Source organism: Ambystoma mexicanum, chromosome 6q, assembly GCF_040938575.1.
Source record: "Ambystoma mexicanum isolate Mex_15411 chromosome 6q, UKY_AmexF1_1, whole genome shotgun sequence".
NCBI lineage: Eukaryota > Metazoa > Chordata > Amphibia > Caudata > Ambystomatidae > Ambystoma > Ambystoma mexicanum.
Window position 1 is genome coordinate 1,265,382,366 of NC_090937.1, and position 25,251 is coordinate 1,265,407,616.

Consider the following 25,251-nt stretch of genomic DNA (forward strand, 5'->3'; position numbering starts at 1 on the left):
GATTGTAGAGGAAGTCACCATCCTAGAACGGACCTGACAATTCTCACTGGAAGTGAAAGTTGGAAGAGGACAGAAACTGAAAAACCCTGACGCCTATATTCATCTAAATGCTCACTTCCAACAGCAAGGGTTGGGGGTAAACCCAACACCACTAGTCAATATAGAACATGACACCATTCCAATAGAGGTGGATAACAGCGACTTAAAGAGTATCACTCTAGCCGCAGGCACCATTAATGGAATGGCAGTTGATGACCGACATTTTTCCATAGATTTAGGTAATGAACTGTTAGGACCAATCCCCAAAGACTGTTTTGACAGTGATAGCGACGATGACGCAACACCAGACAGGATCTTCACGCGGCATGGGGGGAATTTCCTGGTGTACACTTCCTGCCCTTATGGTAAGGAAGATGTGACCTGTGACTTCAGGAGGGATGAGGTGATATTCCAAGTCCGCGAGGACTGCCTTCCCCACCTGAAGCCACCAGTCCAAATCAGCACTTTGACCAGGGACTTCTCCACCCAGCTGGAGGAGGCTGCTGAGATAGCAAAACTGGAAGTCTTTCCCGGCTTCAGGCAGATGGTTGAAGAGAGAGTCAACCTAGCTGATGCCTGTGAGACTCTGGAGCAAAAGCAAAAATTGAAACAAGTTTTCTTAGATTTTCAAGATCTCTTTGCAGTGGACTCATATGACTGTGGTCGCACCGATATACACACAACAATTCCCACAGACCCTAGCATGACTCCAGTGTTTGTGAAGCAATATCGCTTGCCTCTCGCATCAATGGAGTCCCTTACTGAAATAATTAAGAACCTTGAGTCCTGTGGGATAATTCGTCCAGTCCAAAGCACCTTCAATAATCCGGAGCTGGGGATTTTGAAGCCAAACGGCCAGTGGAGACTCTGTGCTAACCTTAGGGAGCTCAACAAACGGGTCCATACTTCCCGATGGCCTCTTCCCTACATTGACCAAGGGCTGTCCCAGATGCAGGGGTCACAGGTATTCACTGCAATAGACCTGACCAATGGGTACTGGACTGTACTTGTCAGTGGGAGGACCAATACAAGCTGGCCTTTACCTTCGGGGGGCAGCAGTACACATGGACCCGGACTCTCTTCGGATACATTAACTCTGGCAATGAATTTAACATTTTTCTACAAAAGGCCATGCCCGACCTGGGTGAAAGGGGTAACCTGGCCTATGTAGATGATGTTTTAGTCAAAAGCCCAACTGTGGAGGAACACATAGCAGACATCCGTTATGTTCTGACACAGTTTAGGGCTGCCGGAGCAAAACTCTCCTTTCAAAAGGCACAGTGGTGCAGAACCTGTGTCAATTTCTTGGGGCATGAGATTACTCCTCAGGGTCTCTGTCCCCAGGAAAAGAAAGTGGAAGCACTCCAGAAATTAAAAGACCCCACAACTCTGCGGGAACTAAGGAGCCTCCTTGCACTAACTAATTATAGCAGAAAGTTCATTGAGGACTATGCAGAGATCACAAAACCCCTGATCCATCTTTTGAAGGTGGGGTCAAGTGGGAGTGGGGTCAAGAACAAGCCGAGGCAGTAAGACAACTCAAAAGAAGCCTCTCACAAGCGCCTTGCCTAGCTTACCCTGTCAAAAACAAGGAGTTCTTCTTGGAGACAGGGTTCTCAAATACATGCTTGACTGCAGTATTATATCAAAAGCATGACAATGTCAATAAAGTAATCTCCTATGCGAGTAAAACTTTATTTCCTGTGGAGGAAAAATTCTACGATTGTGAGAAGGCACTCCTGGCAACGGTGTGGGCATTGAAGAATTACCGCCCGTTTATCCAGGGGTACACATCATAGTGGAAACTCCACACCAGCCTTTGCAATCTCTCCAAAGTGACAGAATCCGGGCCGGAAATGTGAGTAATTCCCGAATTACTTCCTGGGTTCTGTCAATGCAAGGCTTTCCGGTGGAGGTCAGATATGGCCAAAACAACAAGAGTACTCTCGCGCAAGGTCTGGCTGACTTGCATGATTGTGCCAGAGAAAACTGTCTTGAGGACGAAAGTCTTAAAATCAAGGACAACATGGAGGCATACCTCAATTCCCCACACAAAGTCTATGAAGACGACCAGTGTGAGGGAATGCCCACTGTCTATGTGGATGGATGCTCCTACCATGTTGACAACAACAGGGAAAAATAACTTGTGACCGGCATAGGGAATGCATGGGTGAATGATGCCCCAGAACCCTGCGCTGGGCACACAATTGGTCCCCGAAGTAGTCAAGTGGCAGAGTTGATGGCTGTGCATCAAGCCATCCTCACGGCTTTCCAACACCAACTACACGAACTGGTCATAATCACTTATTCGGATTATGTACGGAACGGGTTCGTGGAGCACCTGGTTAACTGGAAAACCAGAGGCATGCTATGTGCTAATAATAAACCATTGAAACATGGGAAATTAATCCAAAATATTGATGATCTGGTCACCTCGAATGGGATGACCATCTACTGGAAAAAGATCAAGGGTCATTCTAAAGTAGAGGGACCAGACAAAACTGGAAATGACCTATCTGATCAGTTGGCCAAAACCGGAGCCATCCAAGGGGATCTACTTGAGATCGAGTCCCGGTTGGGGGCAAATCCAGGTCACTGCTATCACTAGGTCCCAGACAAATGCTCACAATGAACTCTCAACTGCACAATGGAGTAAGGAGACCCCAGATGCTGATTTGATTACGGCTCGAAAAGGGGATCCAATAATTGGTATGTTTTATCAACACATTGAGGACCCTGAGAACTTTCCCCTGACGGATACTGATTACATTGGGAAAGAGGACCTCAGAGTGTTGATGAAATGTCCAAAAATGTTCCCAATCCAAGACGGTTTGTTGGTGAGGAGATCCCTAGCTGGCCATGACCAGTGGGTGGTCCCTATCTCATTCCAAAGCCTGATGCTAAGCCACGCCCATGATGAGGCCACAGCTGCTCATCAGGGGTTTCATACAACACTTAAAATCTTAAGAGAGCTTGCATACTGGCCACACATGGGGCAGGACCTCGACCAATACTTGAAGGGGTGTCTTGTGTTCGCACAATTTCAGCCAACATCCCTCACACACCGTGCACCTCTCCAAAAGAGGGGGATGACACTGCCTTGGTCAGATTTACAAGTCGATTTTATCAGGCCCGTGATTCGCTCCTCTAGGGGGAACAAGTACATGTTGACCGTGACATGCTTGTTCACTAAATGGGTGGAATGTCTCCCGGCCCCAAACTGCAAGGCAGAAACAGCAGCTGCCCTGATAATCAACCACATCTTCTCGCGTTTTGGACTACCCCAGACCGAGGTAGCCACTTCACTAGCAAAGTGATGACAAAGATGTGGGAGATACTTGGGGGGTCAAAAGGAAACTATACATTGCCTACCGGCTAGCCTCTAGTGGTGGAGTTGAGAGATACAACAAGACAATTGTGAGCATATTAAAAATGTTTGTGGCAGATTCTGGGCCAAGTTGGGACATCCGACTACCTCTTGTCCTGATGGCCATCAGATCTGCCCCTTCATCTGCAACAAAAATGTCACTGTTTGAGCTGATGACTGGACGAAGGATGGTGCTCCCCAACATCTGCTCTACAGAACCCAAGAGCAGACCTTGATAAATGCCTCCACAACTCATGAGTATGTTGAAAATCTGAGAAAACACCTTCAACATGCTTTTTCCTATGCTCAGCGAAATCTAGAAAGATCTGCGGCCAGTATGAAGACCCACTATGACCTAAAGACTACTAGAAAAGAATACCAAGTAGGAGACCGGGTCTATTTATACAATTTCCAAAGGAACCAGGCCAAACAGTGTAAATTCCTTCCTAGCTGGCTAGGACCTTTTGAAATTGTAGACAAAATCTCACCAGTCGCCTACAAAATCCGTATCCCCAAAGGCAGTTTGGCAGAGGGGGAAGATAAGTGGGTTCACATCAACCAGCTGAAGTGTTGCCATCCTAGACACACTCTGCAGCGACTAGAGGATTCATCTGGAAACCCAGAGGGGGACAGTCCAGATCCCTAGAAATTCCAACTATAAAACTATTCCATTTGTTATAATTAGTAATAATTGCAAACAGAAAAGATTGTCATTATATGTCAAATGTATGTGTCTGCCCCACTACATGAATAGTGGTGGGGAAACGTCTACAAATATGCTCTATTTTGTCATCCTAGGTTTGAAACCATGGATCCTAAGCACCAAGGAGAACCATTCGGGGACCAGAAGGAAAGACCCAAGGGCCTGGGGTATCGCTCCAGACTCTCATCCGGAACGTCGATCCACCACTGATGGGAGAAGCAGACGAATTTTTCCACTTGGTCTGAAACAGAAAAAAACTGAACATCCCAGTTTCCCGACTTCGCCTTGACGTGCGGTCAAAAGTCAAGTCGCGAGGGGGGGCTTGTGGGATGTTTTACCCACTAGGCTCTGCCCTGTGACATCCCTGTGTGCTGATGGTGCAGGAATTGTCAAAATGGCCACAAAAGCCCTATGCGCGCCAAAACCCATGGAAATTGCGCTTTGAAACACAGAAAGATGGCTGCCAAATCTACATTGCCTGTGTCAGTGGTGGAACGGAGACACCACTGCTGAAACATGTCACTGGGCTGCCTACCAAGGATAAAATGGAAACTGCATGAAAGGCAGTGCTTTACTGAGAGAAACCCAGAAATTGCTCTGAAAACCCTTTTTCTGGGTTGCTGAAAATACAAAATACCGGTTCAAAACGCCACAAAACATCCAATATCCTTGCTGGGTGTTACCCGCCACTTCATTTAGGAAATCAATATGAACACACAATGTCAGGAAAAGCGGAAATCCATCATCAAAATATCCACAGTAAGAAGTGTGCTTGCCTGTGAAAATCTGTCAAAATATGCGCGCAGTACCAGTGGCCGCCTGTATGACAGCTATCATTAGTTGCATCAGAAGCTTAAACTTGTGCAATGGAAATCAAATGTCTGGAAATTAAGTGACCCGTTATCAAAAGTAATGTAGGTTGTAACTATTTAAATTTCATGGCTTAGAAACTGGAATTAGAGTTCTAGTTGCCTGATTAAAAATTGCAAGTTTTATTTTAACCAAGAAAAATGTAATAAATTGACAGTGAATTTAAGCTGAACTCAAAGTCACCAAACCAGTTCCCCCCAGCTTCCCCCAACAAAAGCATTCCTCCTGCTTCCCACCAAGGCCAGGAACATACACCTTTGTGTTGATTAAATCAGGGGAGGAGATCTTGGGCTGCTGCTGGAGGAGCACAATGGACCTTCCTTGGCTGAAAGGATATGCAGATTGTAAATTGTCAGAGTGGCCTCTGCCAGAAGGAAGAGGGCAGAGATTGCTCTTGAGCTGCAAGATGGAGATGGAGGCGGGGACAGACACTTTTGTTGATTCACAAAGCACAGAAAGCATGTTTTTGAAAAAGACTGATAAAGGACTGTGCAAATTTGTAGAATTAATAGCAGTGTTAATGTGATTTTTTTGTGTACATTTTAAGAGGTGCCAGAAATCTGTGCGATGTTCTGGGAAGGTGCAGTGAAAATTCTGGTTTTGTAGCAAATGTATTTATGTCAGAAGTATGAAACCTCATACGGTTATGCCCAGACATCATGCGCACATATGTACAACATTTTTGACAAATTAGATATATCGTGTCCCAGACAAAAAGTGCGAAAGTCTGTCAAATCCAGATCCAAGATCCTACCGCTACAGGGCTTGGAAGAATATTTGCTCCACAAAATATGTGATCTATATATGTTATTGGTATAAAGATTGTACACATGTAAAGATGTATTATACCAAAAGTAGATTTCATGTTCAAAAGGCAAAGGGGAGGAGGTTTTGCCTCATAAAACCACATCATCATGGCGACACACTGTTTTCTCCTCTAATCAAGGGAGAGAGCGGATGCCAGCCAATAGCCTACATAGGGGGTGCGCCTAGGATAATTCAGCATACCCATCCCTTTATTAAATGCATAAATAGAGACAGCTGAGGGCTTAGACACACACAGATTCACCCACCAACTGATTGCTGGCGGAGCACCCTGCCAGAGGACCTGACATCTCCATTGCTCCAGACTCCAGAAATTTGGCAAGCAGAAAGGCCCATTTCCAGAGCTGAACCATTCTCAGTTTGGCCTTTAAAATTCCAGAAACCAGAATTTACCCCAGACCTCTAAGGGGAACCAAAGAACAGCCTGGCTGTGCTGTAACTGCTTTCCTGCTAAGAATTATTGCCAGAATCCAAAGACCCAACCTAGTAGAGCCGCGCTGTGACCAGATAGGCTGTGAACCAGAGCCATTGCAGATCCAGTCCAGTTCTACCGTGCGGTGACCAGAGCGCCTTGCTGATTGCAGACCAGAGCGCCTCGCTGTCCAGTCTGGTGTGCCCAGCAGAATTCCTGTCCAGAAATCTTGGCTGACCTGAATCCCTGATGGTTCTGTCCAAACCTATGTAGTGAGTATCCTTATTATAGGACTGTCACTAGCATATGTACTGTCCATAGTCATCCCTATCCAAACCCATCCTCCATTATTTCCAGAACTGCATTGTTAGAATATTTTTGAACTGCCGGAATTCTCTATCTCTTCCCTATTATCTTCTGTACTAGTAGTGTTAAACTGATGTTTGTGCTGATATATTTTCATCTGAAGAAGGCGCGCGTCTCGGCAGGCAAAAACCATCCAGAGACGTCCTGGGCTGGTGGCTGTGCTGTTGTGTAGTTTGTTTCTTCATAGTCCATCCCTAGTGTCAAGAAATCCTGTTTGTAATTTTAAAAGCGCATCCTTATTTTACAATTTGCCTCTACCTGAAAAACACGACCTCCACGAAAACACCCATAACTTCTTCAATTTTCATGCTAGAAACGAAATTTAAGTGTCTGCTTGTAGCTAACATCCTAAGCTTTCTGAATAACTGAAACCCAAATCCTTATAGTTCTCCAGCGATCGCTTTTACCACGCACGGAAAAGTTTGCCGCAAATTTTTCATTTTGCCAAAATCTATAACATCTAAAATAGCTTTTCATTGCACCCGACCTCAAAATTAAGTTTTCCCATTGCTTATTACTTTCAAATTATTGCTAGTGTTTGTCTGCAACCATATACAGCGGCTCCCATTAGAATTTCAACAATTTTTGTGATTTAGCCCATATTCAGTGTTTTTCTTATTCCATTCCAAGCCAACTTTAAAACCATTTTGACAGTTTGCCAATTAGTTCTGTTTCTCTCTTGTGTTTGCTGGGGGGAAATTGGGATTGATATATCTGCTTTTATTCTGCATTCTTGAAGCCTGTTTTCTCTCCTCCTATCCCTCTATATTGCATATTGGGGGGGGTTGAGGGGAATACAGGGGGAAATAGTAACCATACTGCTATTTGATTTGAATATACACCCAAAAGTATTATTTCTGTGCTGCATTGTTTTTGCTCCTTATTACTCCTTATGATTAAAGAGATTGTTTAGTGTGACATCACCCCATTGGTGAACATTGTATTCCCATTAAAAATATGGTGATTATGTTGTGAATATATATAAATAAATATTTTAATTTTACAAACCAGCCTGATTCCTGGTTCAGTGTGACCGGGGGAAGGGGGGGTTAAAAGAGAGGAACGTGATATAAGTGGAAGTGGTACATCGTTCAGAATAAAATAATCTATAGACACTAATAAATAATTAATGGTTTCAGTTGTGCATCACACGCTAGGCATTGACTTAGATGAAGTGCCGGATTGAAATCACTTACAATACTACCCGAGAGTGGCGCTCTATCGGTGGGGGAAAAATGCTGACCCACATTGTCTACGCTGTAAAAGAGAGGAAGGAACATTCTTTCACATACTAAGGGAGTGCACTTGCATCCGACAGTACTGTCAGCAGTGCTGCAATGAACTTTCACGAGTGATGGGGAGAGAGGTACACAGAGATCCAAAATTGATGCTTGCTCGGAGTGGAGGAGGAGGGAGAAATGACTAGATATGAGAAACTGTTCTTCTTGACAACTACAGCTTTAATCAAAAGAAACATAGCGAAACTGTGCGGCTCTGAAGTGATCCCAAAGTATGAGCAGTGGATAATGGACGTGAATGTATGCATTGCGATGGAACGCAGGGTGCACACGGCTAGAGGGTGCCCGAAGAAGGCTTGTAAGATGTGGCACAGGTGAGAAGATGCGCAGTAACCTGTGCTACCAACACGGTGCAAGTCACGATGGGATGTGTTTAGGCGAAAGACTGGAAAAAAGAATGTATGGATGACAAAAGACGTTCTAAGACCCAATGTAAAAGTTATGTAATTTGCCATTTTCGGCCAAATTTGAATTTTGTAATGTTTTATTCTTATGTGCTAAAACAATAAAATGTGTTATAAAAAAAACTCAAAGGACATAATAGAGGTTCACAGTAGAAAGACCTCAATTGTATATCTAGTGATGACTTGTTGCGTGATCTAACAACCACTCAATTTGTCATGACCCATATACTGAGGTGATGACTAAGATGAAAGCCAATTGTGATGCTATAGCTCCTTGTAAAATTGTTAAGAAACGGCCTGCAAGGAATAACCAATGGTATAATGACAAATTAAAAGTCCTTGAAGGACAGTATCGGAAAGCTGAAAAAAGATGGTTTTAAACTAGAGATACATGCAATCGTACTGTGGCAAAACTTGCCCTGAAGATATATAGGGATGAAATTCTCAAAGCTAAATCTGTTTGTCTTGAAGGGCAGATGATCTGGCCAACAACAGACCTAAAGCCTTGTTTAAGGTAATCAGAAATGTCTCCAATCCATTGTGTACTAACTCTGGTCTTCAAGCAACCCAGAAAGTGGCTAATGATTTTAACAGATAGGTTTCAGAAAGGTTTGGAGTTATTGAGGTCGGGACTCCCGGTCCCCTGCCCACCTTCTACTAGTGGGTAAAGTTTAGCCTGGATCATGGTTTGTCTGGGGACCAACTCCGGGGTTCCCAAGTAATTTGATGCTTCTTGGGATGACAAAACTTTGTTAAATGTGGGCGCTGGCTGGATCCATGGGTCCAAAGTTAGCAGTTCTGCCCATTGTTGATGTCTAGTCATAGTCCAGTCTTTAGGTGTGTGTGCATGGGGCTTTTATTAGTGTAAACAACCAACCAAGTCAATGTGGCAATTTGTGCCAGACGTGGTCAAAACAACAAGCCAGTTTGGCCAGAATTTGTGAATACAAACACCAATTGTGGCCAAAGTGGCTTGTTGTTTTGACCAGGTCTGGCACAAATTGCAACATTGATATTGTTTGTTTACACTAATAAAAACCCCATGCACACAAACCTAAAGACTAGACTATGACTAGACATCAACAATAGGCAGAACTGCCAACTTTGGACCCATGGATCCAGCCAGCGCCCACATTTAACAGAGGTTTGTCATCCCAGCAAGCATGATTTTAACATATATTTAGCAGAGAAAATAGAATATAGATATTCAACATGCAACCTCTCAATCCAATATAACTGTTAAGGTCCTATACCCAGATAATATACTGAGCTTGTCTAAATTTATCTTTTCACCAGTTAGCCTACAAAATGTGACTGACTTGTTAAGCAATTGAAACCCACCAATTTTGCATACGATCCTGTCCCGGCATAACTCGTTAAAAAACATGCACATGCTCTTCGTAGGGTTGTCTAAGCCTTGGTGAATGGTTCCCTGAAGGATGTGTTCCCCAGGAGCTAAAACATTGTTACCTCACCCCCCTTCTAAAAAAGTCAAATCTGGACTATACAATATCCTTAAACTATCGTCCCATTGCAGGTCTTTTATGGCCAGCGAAGGTCCTGGGAAAAGTTGTGACTACACAATTATAAACCTTTCCAGAAGAGAACCACATCTTGGATATATATCAATCAGGGTTCAGGCCAGCGGAAGTACAGAGTCTGCATTGGCTGCGGTACAGGATGATCTACTTGAGGCTGCAGATGAGGGTGATATCAGCATGCTGGCCATGCTATATCTATCTGCAGAATTCGATACTGTGGATTTTGATATTCTCAGGTTAAGACTATCATCAGAGGCGCAGGTGTCTGATGCCGCACCTAAATGGTTTACATCTTTCTTGACCGATCCTACTCATATTAAAGAAGGCCAATATCTGTCTGACCCTTTATCCATTACATATAGAGTCCCTCAAGGCTCGTCCTTATGACCGCTATTGTTTAATGTTTATATTCAACCACTGCTAGATATATTTGCCCAGTTTGATTTGTGTTATCATTCCTATGCTGATGACACACAGATCTATGTTAGGTTAAAGCAACCGTGGAGTGAGTGGTAGCTTGTGCTAGTAAAATTCAAAGCTGGATGCTGGAGAACAAACTCCAGTTGAACCCACAAAAACAGAGATGATTGTTTTTGGGTCCCGAAAGAAAACAGCTAATATCTCACACTCTGTTCCTTGTTCAACATTGTTTAGGTTTTGTGTAAATATAGTGAGAAAGTAGAAAACCTGGGCTGTATATGGCAGACAGGCCTTAGTAGCAATTTACATGTAAATCAGACTGTTAAGTCGGTATATTATTAGTAAAAACCTTTGAAACTACTGCTATCTTTAGTTGCAGACAAAGACAAATCCAATGCTCTGGTGGATTACTGTAACGCCCTTCTGACTGGCATTCCGAAGTACCAACTTCAGATACTACAGGTTGCACAGAATTCTCCAGTGCAATACAGTTTTGCTCTAACCAAAAGAACGACTGTCTTTTTCTTCAGAAGGAGCCTCCCAATGAAGGAAAGGATTTTTTCAAGCTAATGTGTATGGTCTTTAAGTGTATTTGCGGCTTGGCACCCATTTACTTATCTTCCAAGATTGTTGTTTACTGTCCCAACGGTACCTTGCGATCTGTTGGACAGGGTCTTCTGGTAGTTCCTCCTGCCAGAACCTCAACTTGGGGAGATAGGCGCTTAGCCAATACGAGCCCGTGTTCTTGGAATTCTCGTCCACAAAATCTGCATCAAATTGAATCACTGAGTGTATTCAGAAAACAACTAAAAACATATTTGTTCACTTAATCATGCTACTACTAAATCAAGTATACAAAGTATGGGTAAGTCTGAGTAAAATATCCATCTGCGTCTAGATGCAACTTGTTGCTGGGCTCCCGTCATGTGATATGCGCTCTATAAATGCACAAATCAAATCACAAAAGTCACTTACCACCTCAATTCTATGCATACACAGAGCACACCATTTCTTACTCGCCATAAGCTAAATATCACTAGCCAATGGCTAGTGGAGTGAGTACATATTTTGTACCCTAATCATGGCTAATCAATAAAATGCATGCAGGTGCACACAAATAAAATGTTAGGGTGGTTGATGAAGATCCTATGTACTTGTATTTGCTGTGCCAAAATAGGTGAGTGCTTTGATCAGATATGGTGAACATGAAGACAACAACAGAGACAATAGAAGTCCCTTGAAGGGTAATTTTCAATAACAAAAGGGTCCATATTTAGCTACCTCTACACTATGCTAAACAGCGTAGCCATAGTACTATCACTTGAATAACAAAATGTACCCTTTACTTCCTCCTGGCCATGACAACCATAAGAAGATTACCGCCAACCCCCTTCATGTTTCTGGAGGTACCATGGCCAGAGGAGATGTCACTGAAAGGAAGGTGTTTTAATCGGCCCTGTTTCTCCCAACTCTGGCCTGACTTCCGCAGAAGCTAGACACTCTGCCCATTTATCCTACCGCAGGACCTTACACTGGATCCTAACACCCAAATGAAAACCTTTCTACACTTCCCTAAATTCCCACTTATCACGATATGGTACCAAGCCACTATCACATTTACCTCTGCTGCTCTCAACAACTCTAACGGCAGAGGTTTCCTTCGACACAAGGACCCTTTAAAAGTATAGCGTTGTTACTGAGAAGTATTGGTAGGCTCATCAAAAGTATAATTATCTTGCTTAGAGGTTCTGGTAATGTCCCATTGAAAAACAGCAACTGAGCTGAGAAGTGCCTTACACTTCAAAGAGTATAGCAGCCCTGCAGAGGAGTGCTGGCACTGTACCACCTGTACCACAAGCCAAGCAGTCTAGCTGAGAAGTGATGGCAATACTGATAAATAAGAAGGAAGGAATGGCTATTCATGCAGTGGCCTCCCTTCTGAGGCTACTGATATGTGCCAGTACCATCTTCGCCCACTACCTTACAAATCCATGCACAAGGCATGTGTTGCCTTTCCTTGGCTCTATCACTTCTGATAGTTGACTTGGCATTCCCAGTTTATTGTCCTGAGATTTGCAAAAAAGGCTACCTGTCAATTCTTGCCTCCACACTTCCATGGCTTCCCAAGCACATCTTGGGGCCATCACAGAACTATGCATCCACTCGAAAATGCTTGTTAGCACGAATATTTTAAATGTTCACTCTTCCAAGATCAGCCTTGACTGACCCACTGCCTAACACTGCACGCACCCTCCCTGTAAAATCATATTTCCAATACCACAATTCCATCCTATCAACTCGCTGCGTTAGATCTGTGTGCCCCTATCCTGTCCCTCCTTCTCACCACACCCACATTCTTGTCCTCTTTTCCTTTCTCCAGAGACAGCGGTCTGGTTAACCTGGGCGCTGGAACAGTACGACATTAGGTACCGGTGCAGTAGTGATTGCTGCAGTATAAGTGCTTTATACCAATACATAACATATGCATGCAAAGAAGCCCTGCAGTGACCGATTGGGTTTGCCAATGTCTGTTTGAATAATGGCAAGCATAAACTAGCATATGTTTACGTGCAATGTAAACACAAGAGTGCCTTGTGAAGGGCAGCTCGTAGGCCTTTTTGTAGGTTCTTCTTCTTTATTATACGTCACATCAGGATGTAATGAGTGAAAGCCATGGAACCAGTGGGACCCATAACCCAGGCCATCAGTCCCCAAATGACTCCACTAGAACCAACATCAACCTACACCCAAGCATTCCACAATGACCCAATGACATTCTCTCAGCCACTCGCCCACAGCAAGGACGACACAACACATCTCCTCCCTTTACAAAATCCACAACACTCTCATACAACCTCTGGCATGCACAACCAACCAGACATATAGATGTAGTGAAACAGCCGAACTCCTCAAACATGGAAAAAACCCTAACAACAAACAAAGCCCATCCCGCCCATCTCGTCTGCCACACACGTTGAAAAGTGGTAACTTCCAACACAACGGATACACACGCCAACCCACACCCACAAATGACACTCACAAATAGACTCAGCCTAAAAGGATGCACGACACAGCCATAACCGTGGGCTTTCTATCAACACACCCTACAAGATGCTGGTCAGGCATCTATAGAACCTTCACAAGACACTATTGGTATCCACCCTGCACCCATTTGGCAGATTAAGCGAGTCGTACAGAATTTACACCGAACCTTCATGACAAAAGTACTGACTCCACTAGAACATTCACATCAACTTACGGCCAAGCATTCCACAATGACATAATGACATCCTCTCAGCCTCTCAGCCACTCACCCACAGCAAGAACGATAGAACACAGCTAAAACATGATTATTTGCCTTTTATGTTCATTTTTTGCGCTTTTTAAAATGAAGTTATATTTCTAATATTTAAAGTTGCTCTAGTGTGGTCTATAACTCACTTATAGCGCAGGTATACACGTTAACTGTAAAAACTTACAGTGGGGGGAATTGATTGTCTGAAAAAATGAATCCATATTTTTACTATTTTCATTTAGAAAACTAAAGCATACGAGTTATTTACGATAAAATCTACAAATAAATAGCACAATAACCCACACACTGTGCATTAGCCAGGGTGCTTGAAAACTAATAGAAATGTTAGTGCAAGAAAAAGTGAGAAGTGATTTTTAAACAGCGATTGCATTGCAGATGTCGTTTCTTTTGCAAGAGGCGATTTTGTAACTTTAGAAAAAGAAAGACAAAAAGCATGATTTTTAGATTCACGTAATTGCAATGTTTTATGTGGAAATAATGCTAGGTAAATTAATAAAAATAATGGTCTTGCTAAAAAATACTTCGTGATGATGTTTCTCGTAACAGCGGCTGCAACCGATAGCTGCCAAAACACGTAGTTTATACTGCAGCGAATAAAACAACAATAGTACTTATGCCTTTATCTTACACTTTCTGTGGAATTCGCACTTTTCCCGGTCCTGTTGATCGGCTCGCTTCTGTCCTCGACCAGGCACAAAGCATCCGGCTCAGGAATCTGCGAAGGAGCACAGAATGGCTGGTTGTTTATACGAGGGTTAAGTAACACTATACCAAGGGAGGGGCTAGTAGCTCCAGCACTGGCAAAAAAAGCCTAGTCAGGTACAGAACTGGGAAAATGTGTTTTGGTTTGGGGCCAACAGAGTTGCAAAACCTACATTAGCTGCGTGCAAATGCACTGCTGCGCTTAGAGTGATGAACAAGAGAAACGGGACTGTAAAAAAACTAAGGAAAATTACTAATGTCGATTTTCTTCGGGAGTCATCCGTGTTAATTAACAATTCTTTTTCAATTGCATGCAATTGGCTCGTTAAACATGCAGTTGTTTGGATGTTTGTCAGATTTTAAATTCTCCCCGATGTTTCCCTCCAAATATTTGGAATGCTCAACTGTGTGCAAACACAAGTCTCTCTTTTGTCTCCTACTGTTTCCATCTTTTTGTAGGCAGTGCTACTCAAGAGAAGTGAACAAAGCAGATATTCTTTCCTCCAGCTTCCAGCACCACCACTTTAAGGTGGGTGGAATGTTGGGGGCATAGCTCCCAACCTTGTCACCAAGGCGGGTGAAAACACCCGATTTTCTTTTTGGCGGGTGAGAGGCCCATAGAAGTGAATGGGCGTATGAGGAGCTTGGCGGGTGATTCATCAGCTTTCAAGGCGGGTGACACCCGCTAAAAGCGGGTGAGTTGAGAGCTATGGTTGGGGGTCGCCTGCAGCAGGCGCCCCTGGGTGCTGCTACCTTCAGCACACGACAGGCCCAGCGCCTGTGGGGTTGGGGGCCTGCCCGGGACATCCGGCAGGCCCAGGCCCCTGACCATGCGGACCTCTGCCACCGTGCTGGCACGAGGGTCCCACGCATCGAGGTCTGCAGGCCTGTACCTCCCACAGGTAGGCCTGCGCCTACATCATTAAATGATACACGACACAGACCATCCTCTTCTGGAGTCTGCAGCCGTTCTGTCTCATGTGCCTGCAGGAGCTCCTTTTATTAGCTTGGGCCATGACACAGTCATGGCCCTTAAAAGGGCAATACACATGGGAGGGACACATCCCCTTAAAGGGGCAATGCACATGGGAGGGTCACCCAAAACATGGAAAAATTGGAGGGGAGATGGGTGCTTTTCAGCAGCAAAATTTGCTTAAATCTATTCTTTTGATAGAAACATGTGCACCAGTGGCACTGCCGCCATTCTTAAAAGACTGCCACTTTTCTAATTTAAGAACGTTTTCTTAAGTTTTTATTAAACAGTGGTGCTGAAGTCTGGGAAATGCTATATTTAGACAGGGAAAAGTGTCTACTGGAGGAAAATGACACCTCAAAGGGTGCAAAACAAGTGTTTTTGGTTGCTAAGGCTGTTGTCAAGCAGTAAATCAGGCACATACAAAAGTCGTGGCTTTGATGCCAGGCCATCACATTACCACTTTAACAGAACGTGGTGCTTTTAAGGAACGGGATGAACACTTTCCTATTTCTGGATGTACCTCAGAATAGGGCCCTCAGTCGCTCATTTAGATCTTGTTGGAATGGCCACTGGTAGGAGATGGCACGTTAGGCGACCACATGGCCGGTGTAACGTCACTTTTTGCTATCTGTCAGAAAATCCTACCGAGAGAAGGCATTGGGCAACCCATCCAGGGGTAGGAAAAAATGACGGGGTAGGAAAATCTGACAACCTGACCTGTCATTTTTTGCTACCCATCAGAAAATCTTACAGACAGCAGGCATTGACCAACCCACCCAGGGGTAAAAACAATTGAAGGGGTAGGAAAATCTGACAGCCTGACCTGTCATTTTTTCCTACCCATCAGAAAATCCTACCGACAGCAGGCATTGGGCAACCACCCAGGGGTAGGAAAAAGTGACGGGGTAGGAAAATCTGATAGCCTGACCTGTCATTTTTTCCTGCCCGTCAGAAAATCCTACCGAGAGCAGGCATTGGGCAACCCACCCAGAAGTAGGAAAAAGTGACGGGGTAGGAAAATCTGACAGCCTGACCTGTCATTTTCTTCTACCCGTCAGAAAATTCTACCGAGAGCAGGCATTGGGCAACCCACCCAGGGGTAGGAAAAAGTGACGGGGTAGGAAAATCTGTCAGCCTGACCTGTCATTTTTTCCTACCCGTCAGAAAATCCTACCAAGAGCAGGCATTGGGCAACCCACCCAGGGGTAGGAAAAAGTGACTGGGTAGGAAAATCTGACAGCCTGACCTGTCATTTTTTCCTACCCGTCAGAAAATCCTACCGAGAGCAGGCATTGGGCAACCCACCCAGGGGTAGGAAAAAGTGACGGGTAGGAAAATATGACAGCCTAACCTGTCATTTTTTCCTACCCGTCAGAAAATCCTACCGACAGCAGGCATTTGCCCTTCTGTCAGAAAAGTGGGGTAAGTGGAGTAAGAGGTTAGGGACACAATTCCTCTTTTTTCAGTTTGATGACATACCCAAGTGGATTGAAACCTCTCCCGATGCAAGATCCTCACGGAGCTCGGTGGAGGTTTCCGAATGCCCAGCCAGCGTGTGTGCCTAGGGGGCAATGTTCAAGGCGCTTTAGGAAGTAGCAGCCTATAGAGAGATGGGGGCATTGCTTAAAGAGCCGGGGACTGAGACCCTGTGAGTTCCCGGCAGTATGCTGTCACACGTGGGTGGGGTGCAGAGTACCCTCTTATGGCAGCCCAAACACTGATGTGCTTTCTTCAAAGAGGCGTTTTATTTGCAGGTAATTTCTTAATGGTGGCAGGCATGTTAATGGCAACATGAGGAAAGCAGATTACTGTGTAAATATAGACTGGGGTGTGAGAAAATCGCCCCTCCAACAAAAGAGCGCTGCCTCTCTGACTTTCGATCCTGATGAGAGCCCCGGCCCAGCCCAGATCCCCCATGAATGAGGGTCTTGTAGAACGCCAGGCTTCCCCTCCCTACTCCCTGACATCAGCATGCTTTGCCCTGCCCACCTCATGTTACTGCTGGGGGAGATGGCTCATCCGGGCAGCACTGAGGCATGACCACATCAAAGAAGATCTAAGGTGGGGGCACCCCCTCACCCACGCCCTGGGCCAGTGTAAAATGGCTGATGTGTGTAGACACTGCCCTAAGCACCCCCTCCCCTGCCCCTACTGCTTTCCTCTGTACAAAGATTCTTCTACTATTTCGGCGGCCCTGCCCCCCACTATTTAACTATAATCCTGACTGAGCATGCACACGCACTGCACACTTTATTTAGCATTCATTTTTGCAGTTACATAGTGCTACAGGCTTCTGAGCGCTGCTCATTACCAACAAACATCAAAGCTTTCTCTGAATACGGAACATGAGGGAAGAAACCTGGGCATGGACTGCAGTGGGGGCGGGGAGGGGGGTGAGCGGATGGATGCGAGCACGTGCGCATGTGTGAAAGAGCCCAGGGGGGCATGGAGAAACATCCACAAGGGCTGAGAGGCCAATGTGGGCATGTCTGCATACAGACTGGTGCAGCAGAGGTCCACTAATGGCAGTGTTCTCTCTGGCCATGTTATGGTCACAGTAAAAAGAGCTTCCTGGGCGGCAAGAGGTGGCTGGAGGGACACACAAACATCAGAGAGGCAATATGCCCTGGTCTTTCTACAGCACAATTCCAACCATGGAAGTGACTTTTGAATAAGTTGCCATAAGTTTGCAAAATGGGAAACAAAAGCAAATGTAAGTTATTTAAGAACAAACTTACCTGGAAAGGCAGCAGCAGTACTACTCAGGGACTCCACACCTTTCACCGTTCAAGTCAGCAAACAAAGAGGGCTACTACTCCCCAAACCTGTGGATATAAGCATTTCCCTGCCTCCCACTATCCAGCCTTGTCTCTGGACAGCCTCTCACACCATGCCCCAGTATACGGCCAATGTCCTTCTGCCTCCTACCATCCTCTTCACCCCAGCATGCCCTCCCTTTTATCACACTCTCCCCATTTGCCAGGCGCCCCTTTCCCTTGGAGCTGCCTGCATCCCTTCCCCCCAAGCCGGTGACTCTCCATGGCTGGTGGGGGGGCTCACCACTAGGTGTTAGGTGTGGGGGCTACCAAGAGGCCAATGTGGACAGATCTGCATACAGACTGGTGCAGCAGAGGTCCACTGCACACTTTTAGTATTCATTTCTGCATTTACATAGCGCTACAGGCTTCTGCATTTTGGAGCTCGTAGTATTTATTATATATCAAATTTAATATGGAACTCCAAGTTCCAGGGTGCAACGTGTGGTTGGCTAAAATAATAGGATCGTCCTACCATTTCATACACCATGAGGAGAAACTGTACAATTTGGTCACAGAACAAGTGTGTTGATAATTGTCCAGTAATCAGGGTATCTGCAAAAAGAAAGATGTTTTTGGAGGGGACACCATTGTGTTACCTGACTAGCATACTTTTGTGTTCTTCGCTTGTGTTTCAGCCGGGATCATGATCTTATCCCGTTGAACGTTAAATAATGAACAATGTGCGCATAACTTTTAGTTTCCTCTTCAGGGCAAGATAGCTCTGGGAGCTAATGCACTCCCTACAAGCCATCAGCTAGCAACCACCTGGTCGTGCATTTACATCATGTCAGGGTGCACAATGCTCAACTCTTCTTAATTCATTCCAGATACATTTATTACAACTGTTACAATGCCCACTGCCTGTCACAACAATTCTTAATTAACATCACGCTTCATTGCACCTAGAGTTCGTGTTTTATCTATGCTGTGCCCTGTCTACTGGTGCTGAAATCGCTCGCACATCGGTCTCCTGCCTCTGTTTACTGCCCTAAATTCCTTAACCTTGTGCCGTAACCATTGGAAAACCTACACCATTCACCACAAGGCGGTTGAGACATGCTTGACCTGCGGTTCGGGAGCCGCTGTACAATGTTTTATGTGCTCCCTTATGTGGGTTCCCCACCAAATGCATTCTGGTATCTGTGGTCCGAAGCTAACTTTCGCAGTAAACAGAAGTTGGGTCAGTGCTGTGCTGGGTTGTGCCAGGATTGGTGGAGGCTATGCTGGGGTGACCAAGGTGAGTGGGCATTGCGGCGAGTGAGCTGCGGTGGGTCAGTGCTGTGGTGGGGGTGGTTGAGGTGCTGGCTTGATCAGGGGCATGTTGGGTGTCAGGTCTAAGCAGAGTGGGAGGGTGGAATGCTTGGAGGCGTTAGGGTTGGTGGAGGAGGTCCTACAGTGATCTGGTTTTGGCGCAGCGCTGTGGTGAGTGGGCTGCTGGGCTGTGCTAATGTGAGGGCAAAGGGCATCATTACATGTTCGATGTTCATTCAGTGGCCCCTATTCTTCATTACCATTACCGCCACTTGGTCCCATGAGTGCACCATGGGATTACAAGTGGTGGTAATGTGGTGTAATTCCCCGTGTGTGTAGTGCACAGGGCTCCGTGGAGATTTGTGGTGGATTTACCACCGGTGGATTTGTTGCTGGAGGTAAATCCTCCACTTTATATCCAAATGTATAATTCAGTGGTTTGTGAAAAATGGCGGTAATTCTGCTACTGCCAAAAAAGGTGGCAGTATTGGAATTACCACTTTTTGCCGTGCCACTGAACTTGTAATGAGGCCCTTAAAGTTTGCTGCTTTTAGCTCAGTTGGGTGTGTGTTGTGCTCGGTCGAGCTATGGAATGCTTGTGTGTGCTATGGGATGCTTGTGTGAGCTATGGGATGCGTATGTGAGCTAGGGGATGCTTGTGTGAGCTATATGATGCTTGTGTGAGCTAGGGGATGCTTGTGTGAGCTAGGGTTTGCTTGGTTGATGCTGTGGACAGGCATCAAGGAGATGCAATCTAAGGTGGTGTGTAATGTCTTGAGAGGAGCCTATACTGGGATGTAATTGAGTGCTTGGCTATACAGCTCGGGTGAGTTTATGTGTGTGGGTGGGCTGCTGGGGTGAGCTAGGCTGGGTGGGTGCTGTGCTGGGGTGAGTTACGGTGGGGTGGATGAGCCACAGTGACGTTGATATTTGCTCTAGTGTCCTAGGGTGGGTGGGTTATGTGCTGTGATAAGCTATGTAAGCTTGTTCAGATGCTGGGTGGCTAGGTTAAGTGGGCTGGGTGCTGGTATGAGCTTAGGTCCAGTGGGATGATGAGGTGAATTAGGGTAGGCGGTTGGGGTTGGTGGGAATAGCTCTGGTGGGTGTGGGGCTAGGGTGAACTAGGATGGATGGTTTAATGGGGTGAATTAGGATCGGCGTGCTAGTCTGTGCCATGCTTGGCTGGGGCGGTTTGCTGGTGTGAGCTACGGTCGGTGAATGTTGTACCTGATGAGCTAGGTGGGTGCTGTGTTGTGGTGAGCTAGAGTGAGGGGCTAGGGGCTGAGATGAGTTAAAATGTGCACAGTGTTGGGGGAGCATATGGTGGATAGGATGCTTGGATGATCGGATGCTTTGGTTAGCTTGAGTTGACAGAGTGCTATAGTGATCTTGTGATGGAGTGATCTAGGGTGCAGGGGGTGTTGCTAAGAGCTAGAGGAGGGTGGCTGTACTGCACAGGTGAGCTAGGGCGGGTAGATTGTATGCTAGTAAGAATTAGGGTGAATGGAATGTTCTTTTTGTGGTGAGCTATGTTGTGAGCTAGGGTGGGTGGGTGGGGAGCTGGAGAGAGGAAAAGTCGGGAGTGTACTGATGCAAGCTGGGATTAGTGTGTGGATTGGTTTGCTAAGGCAGCTTATGGTGCCCTGGGTGAGCTACAATAAGTATTGTGCCAGGGCAAGCTAGGCCAGGAGGTTTATGTACTGGAGGGAGCTAGGGTGGATATGTATTGTGCGGGATTAGTTAGGGTAGATGGGTGGTGTGCTGCGGAGAGCTAGGGTGGGCCGGTGTTATGTTGGGTAAGCTTGTGTAGGATGGGGCAAAGGGGTTTGTTGAAGTTTGGTGGGGTGTGTGAGGTCGGGTGAGGGGTGAGGGAGTTTGTGTGACTGGGGATAATGGGGTGAACTCATGTTTTCTGGGGCATTGGCGGTGGTTGGATAGGTGGGCTGCTGGGATGAGCTATGTTGAATGAGTTGTGCTTGTTTTAATGCATTTGCATTGGGGTGAATGCTTGGCTGAGCTAGAGTTCCTGGGTGTGGTAGGTTGTGCTGGGGTGAGGTAGGTTTGCTGGGGTGAGCTAGGGTTTGCTAGAGTGTGCAGGGGTGGTTGGGGTGCTGGGGTGAGCCGCATGTGTTGCAGTGATGTATCCGGGCTGGGAGTGATCAGGGTGTCATAGGGTATGGGGTGGGCTAGGATATGGGAGTGAGCTTGGGTGGGGTTTTAGGGTGTGTGTGTTGGTGTGATGCTGTAACCAGCAGGGGGGATTCTAGGTGAGGAAGAGTGGCTAGAGGGTTAGGTGTGATCCTGGGGTAGCAAGTGTGGGTGAGCTATTGAGATGCTTGGGTGGGTGGACTCCTGGGGTGAGCTCTGGGTGGGTTGCTGGGGCACGCTGGGTTGGGTGGGTGGTGCGTTACTTTGAGGTGGCCTAGCGTGTGGGAGTGGGGTGTTGGGGTGAGCTATGGTGTTCTGGGGCTAGTTATGAAAAATGGGTTGTTGTGCCTGGATGAGCTAGGGTAGGTGGGTATTGTGCTAGGGTAGGCTAGGGTCCTCAAGCGTATGTGCTATTGTTAGCCTAGGTGGGAGGGGTCCTGGGGTCAGTGAGGTGATATTATGTTGGATGAGGAGAGCTAATGTAATGAGGTTGGGTGAGCAGGTCCCATGGTTGGGTGGGTGCGATAGATGGGGTGATGTGAGGTAGTGGGGGGTTGGTTTGGTTGAGGAGAGGCGGTGGTTGGGTGGAATTAAGTGTATTAGTGGGGTGATTGTGGGCGGTCTGAGATTTCTGGGTGAGGGTTTAGGGTGAGGTGAGTTTGCTGGGACAGGCTGGGTGGATGAAGTGAAGTGGGGTGGGGTTGGGTGTGGTGAGCTTTAGGCTGGCATGTGCTAGGGTACATGGATGGAGGAAGGGAAAAGCTGAGGCAGGTAAGTTGGTGACCAGAACTACAGTTCCCGAGGGTGTTCAACCTACCAGCGCTTTGAGGTCATACCAATGATATATAGAGCACTATATAAATGTCAAGTAACATAACATAACATAACATAGGACTGGGGTGTGCTTGGATGGTTGGGATTCACTACTGGGGTGATCTAGAGTGAGTGGGTTTCAGTGCTAAGGTAAACTAGGCTAGGTGTGTTTCGGAAGTAGGTAGGGTGACAAGACGATCTAAGATGGGGTGCTAGGGTGAAGTAGGTGAGCTGGGGTCAACATGGGTTGGTTGGTGGTTGAGGGGCTAGTGAAAGTTTGGGATTCTGTGTGGGGCTCGGCTTGGTTAATGAGTGGCAGGCCAGGGCATGCTAGGGTGGGTGAGTAAAGGGGGTGCTGTTAGGTTTCACGGCCATTTGGAGTGCTCCGGTGAAGTAGGATGAAAGGGTGGGCAGTAGGGTGAGCGTATACTGGAGGTCGGGCGACTGGGGTGATCTAGTGTAGAAGGATGAGCTACTGGGGTGATCTCGTGTGGAAGGATGAGCTTCTGGGGTGATCTAGAATGGTTGATGTTGTGCTGGGGTGATCAAGGGTTGCTGGGAAATATGCTGTGTCAAGCTACAGTGGGAGGCAGTGAGATGGAATGACTATACCGTGCTGGGGATGAGGTAGGATGGGTCATTTGAGGTGTTCTGGGGTATGTTTTGTTGGGTGTGCAGGTTGGTGTGTTGAGCCACACCGGGGTGGGTAGCATGCTGGGACGACATGGTGTGGGTGTGTTTGTGAATGGGTGGTGGGCTGTGATGAGTTAGGATCTGTGCATGTTGGGTAAAGTGGTGCGGTAAGAATATGTGGGAAGAGGTTAGAGAGAGTTTAGCTTTGGTGAGTGGATGGAGTGGGCAAGGTGGTGGGTTAAGGGTGGCTGGGGTGATGTTGGTGAGGTGGTGAGGAAGCGGGCTGAGGTAGCGTGGGTGGGTTATGTGGGTGGTGTTGGGAGGTTGGGGGGTGTGAGCTGTTGTGCTGCAGTGAGTTAGGGTTGTGGTGGGTGACAAGAGTGCTTGGATAGTTCATTGTTGTGGTGAGCTTGAGGGTGTGGGTTGTAGAGCTGGAGCAAACCAGGGTGGGTGGTCTTCTGTGCTGAGGTGCACGATAGGTGTTTAGGTGGGGTGCTGGAAGATGCTAGGGTGGGGGGGGATGATTATTAGGGTGGGCGTGTCCTTTAAGCGCTGCTTGCAGGGGAAAGCAAAGCATCAGCTTTCAGCGCACTCCACCCCACGCCTTCACAGGGGCAGTGTGAGGCCATTTGGTTTGTAGCAACCCAGCAGGGGCTTGTCTTGAAGACCCTTACTGATCTTGTCTTGGCCAGACTTGGCAGATCTGAGGATGAACACAGTTCTCAGCAGAGAGCACTGAACTCACTGAGCTATCTGACAGATGCATTTACATTACCAATCACACCGTTTCAGGAGCAGTACCGTGAGGTTCCTTCCCAAACAACACTGTACCCCACCAATAACAGTGCCTGTCATAGCACTGCATGTTCTCTTCTAGCAATAACCACGCCCCTTCAAGCTCTAGATGTGCTCCTCTGCCAATAAGATTGCCTCCATAATACTGGATGCTCTAAATTAATAATGCTAATGTATCTCCAAGACATAACTGTGCGCCTCCCCAAACTCTGACCCCTACCAAGCACTGCCTGCAGTCCTCTCCCTACGATGGACCAAACCAGGCCTGTGGTGCTGGCCAATACTGCCCAAATCTCTTCAAGCACTGCCTGTGTTCCCCACTAAGCACTTCCTGATATCCTGCCTCTCCAACCCTGGCTAGTCTCTTCCCTATATTCTCCTCCCTTTCCACACCCTGCCTATACTCCTTTTCCTATTGTGGTCCTAACTACTCACACTCTTCTTATAGTTCGTATCCCAGTATTGTCCTTGCCACACCCTGCCTATGTGCTACCCTATGTTGCCTTCCACCCCATTTCCCTACTTATGCTTCTTCTCTATGCGCGTCCGCCCCCGTACTGCTCATTGCTTATGTCCTTCCGTGCGCTCTTTCCTCGTTGTGCCTTGTCTATACATCTCTTACCAGTGTTGTCCTTGCTCTCTGTGCCATATATATACCCGCTTCCCATTGTTGTCCTCCCTCTCTCTCCATGCCCTGGAAATGCTTCTACGATTGTGGACGTCAACTCTCCACACCTTGCCTATCCTACTCTTCCCAGTTTTGTCTTTCCTCTCCATGCCCAGCTTATACTCCACTTGCCAGTATTGTCCTCCGTTTCCACGCCCTGCTCCTCTCGTCCGGGTTGTTCCCCCTTTCCATGCCCTGCCTATGCTCCTCTTATCAGGGTGGTCTCCCTCTCCATGTCCTGGCTATGCTCCTCTTCCCATTGTTGTCATCCCTTTCCACGCCCTGCCCATGTGCTTCTATTGTTGCCCTCCCTCTCCACCTCCGGCCTATGCTTCTTCCATTGTTGTCCTCCCTCTCCACGCCCTGCATATGTCCTTCCATTGTTGTCCTTTCTCTCCACACCCTGCTTAGGCTCCTCCTCCCAGTGTTGTCCACCCTCTCTTCCTCTTCCTAGTCTTGTCCTCCCTCTCCATGCCCTGCCTACGTCCTTCCATTGTTGTCCTCCCTCTCCACACCGTGCCTATGTCCTTCCATTGTTGTCCTACCTCTCCACACTGTGCCTATGTCCTTCCATTGTTGTCCTCCCTCTCCACACCCAGCCTATGTCCTTCCATTGTTGTCCTCCCTCTCTACACCCTGCCTATGTCCTTCCATTTTTGTCCTCCCACTCCACGCCCTGCCTAGGCTCCTTGTACCAGTGTTATCCACCCTCTCCTCCTCTTCCTAGTCTCGTCCTCCCTCTCCAGGACAGCGCATACCTCGACAGAAGAGACAAAGGCCCTCATTACAACTGAGGTGCTAAGTGCACCAACTTTACCACCATGGTGTAAACTACGTTTACACCATGGTGGATGGCGGATTTACCGCCCCATTACAAGGTGAGTGG

General features: G+C 46.7%; 1 protein-coding gene across 1 annotated transcript in view; it reads right to left on the bottom strand.

Moving 5' to 3' along the window:
* Positions 1-14,307, bottom strand: part of SOD3 (superoxide dismutase 3) — a 130,701-nt gene extending 116,394 nt beyond the window's left edge. Inside the window, exon 1 of the mRNA XM_069631875.1 lies at positions 14,190-14,307. The gene's annotated coding sequence lies outside the window, so the exon portion shown is untranslated. The remainder of the gene's footprint in view (positions 1-14,189) is intronic.
* Positions 14,308-25,251: the final 10,944 nt, after the last annotated feature.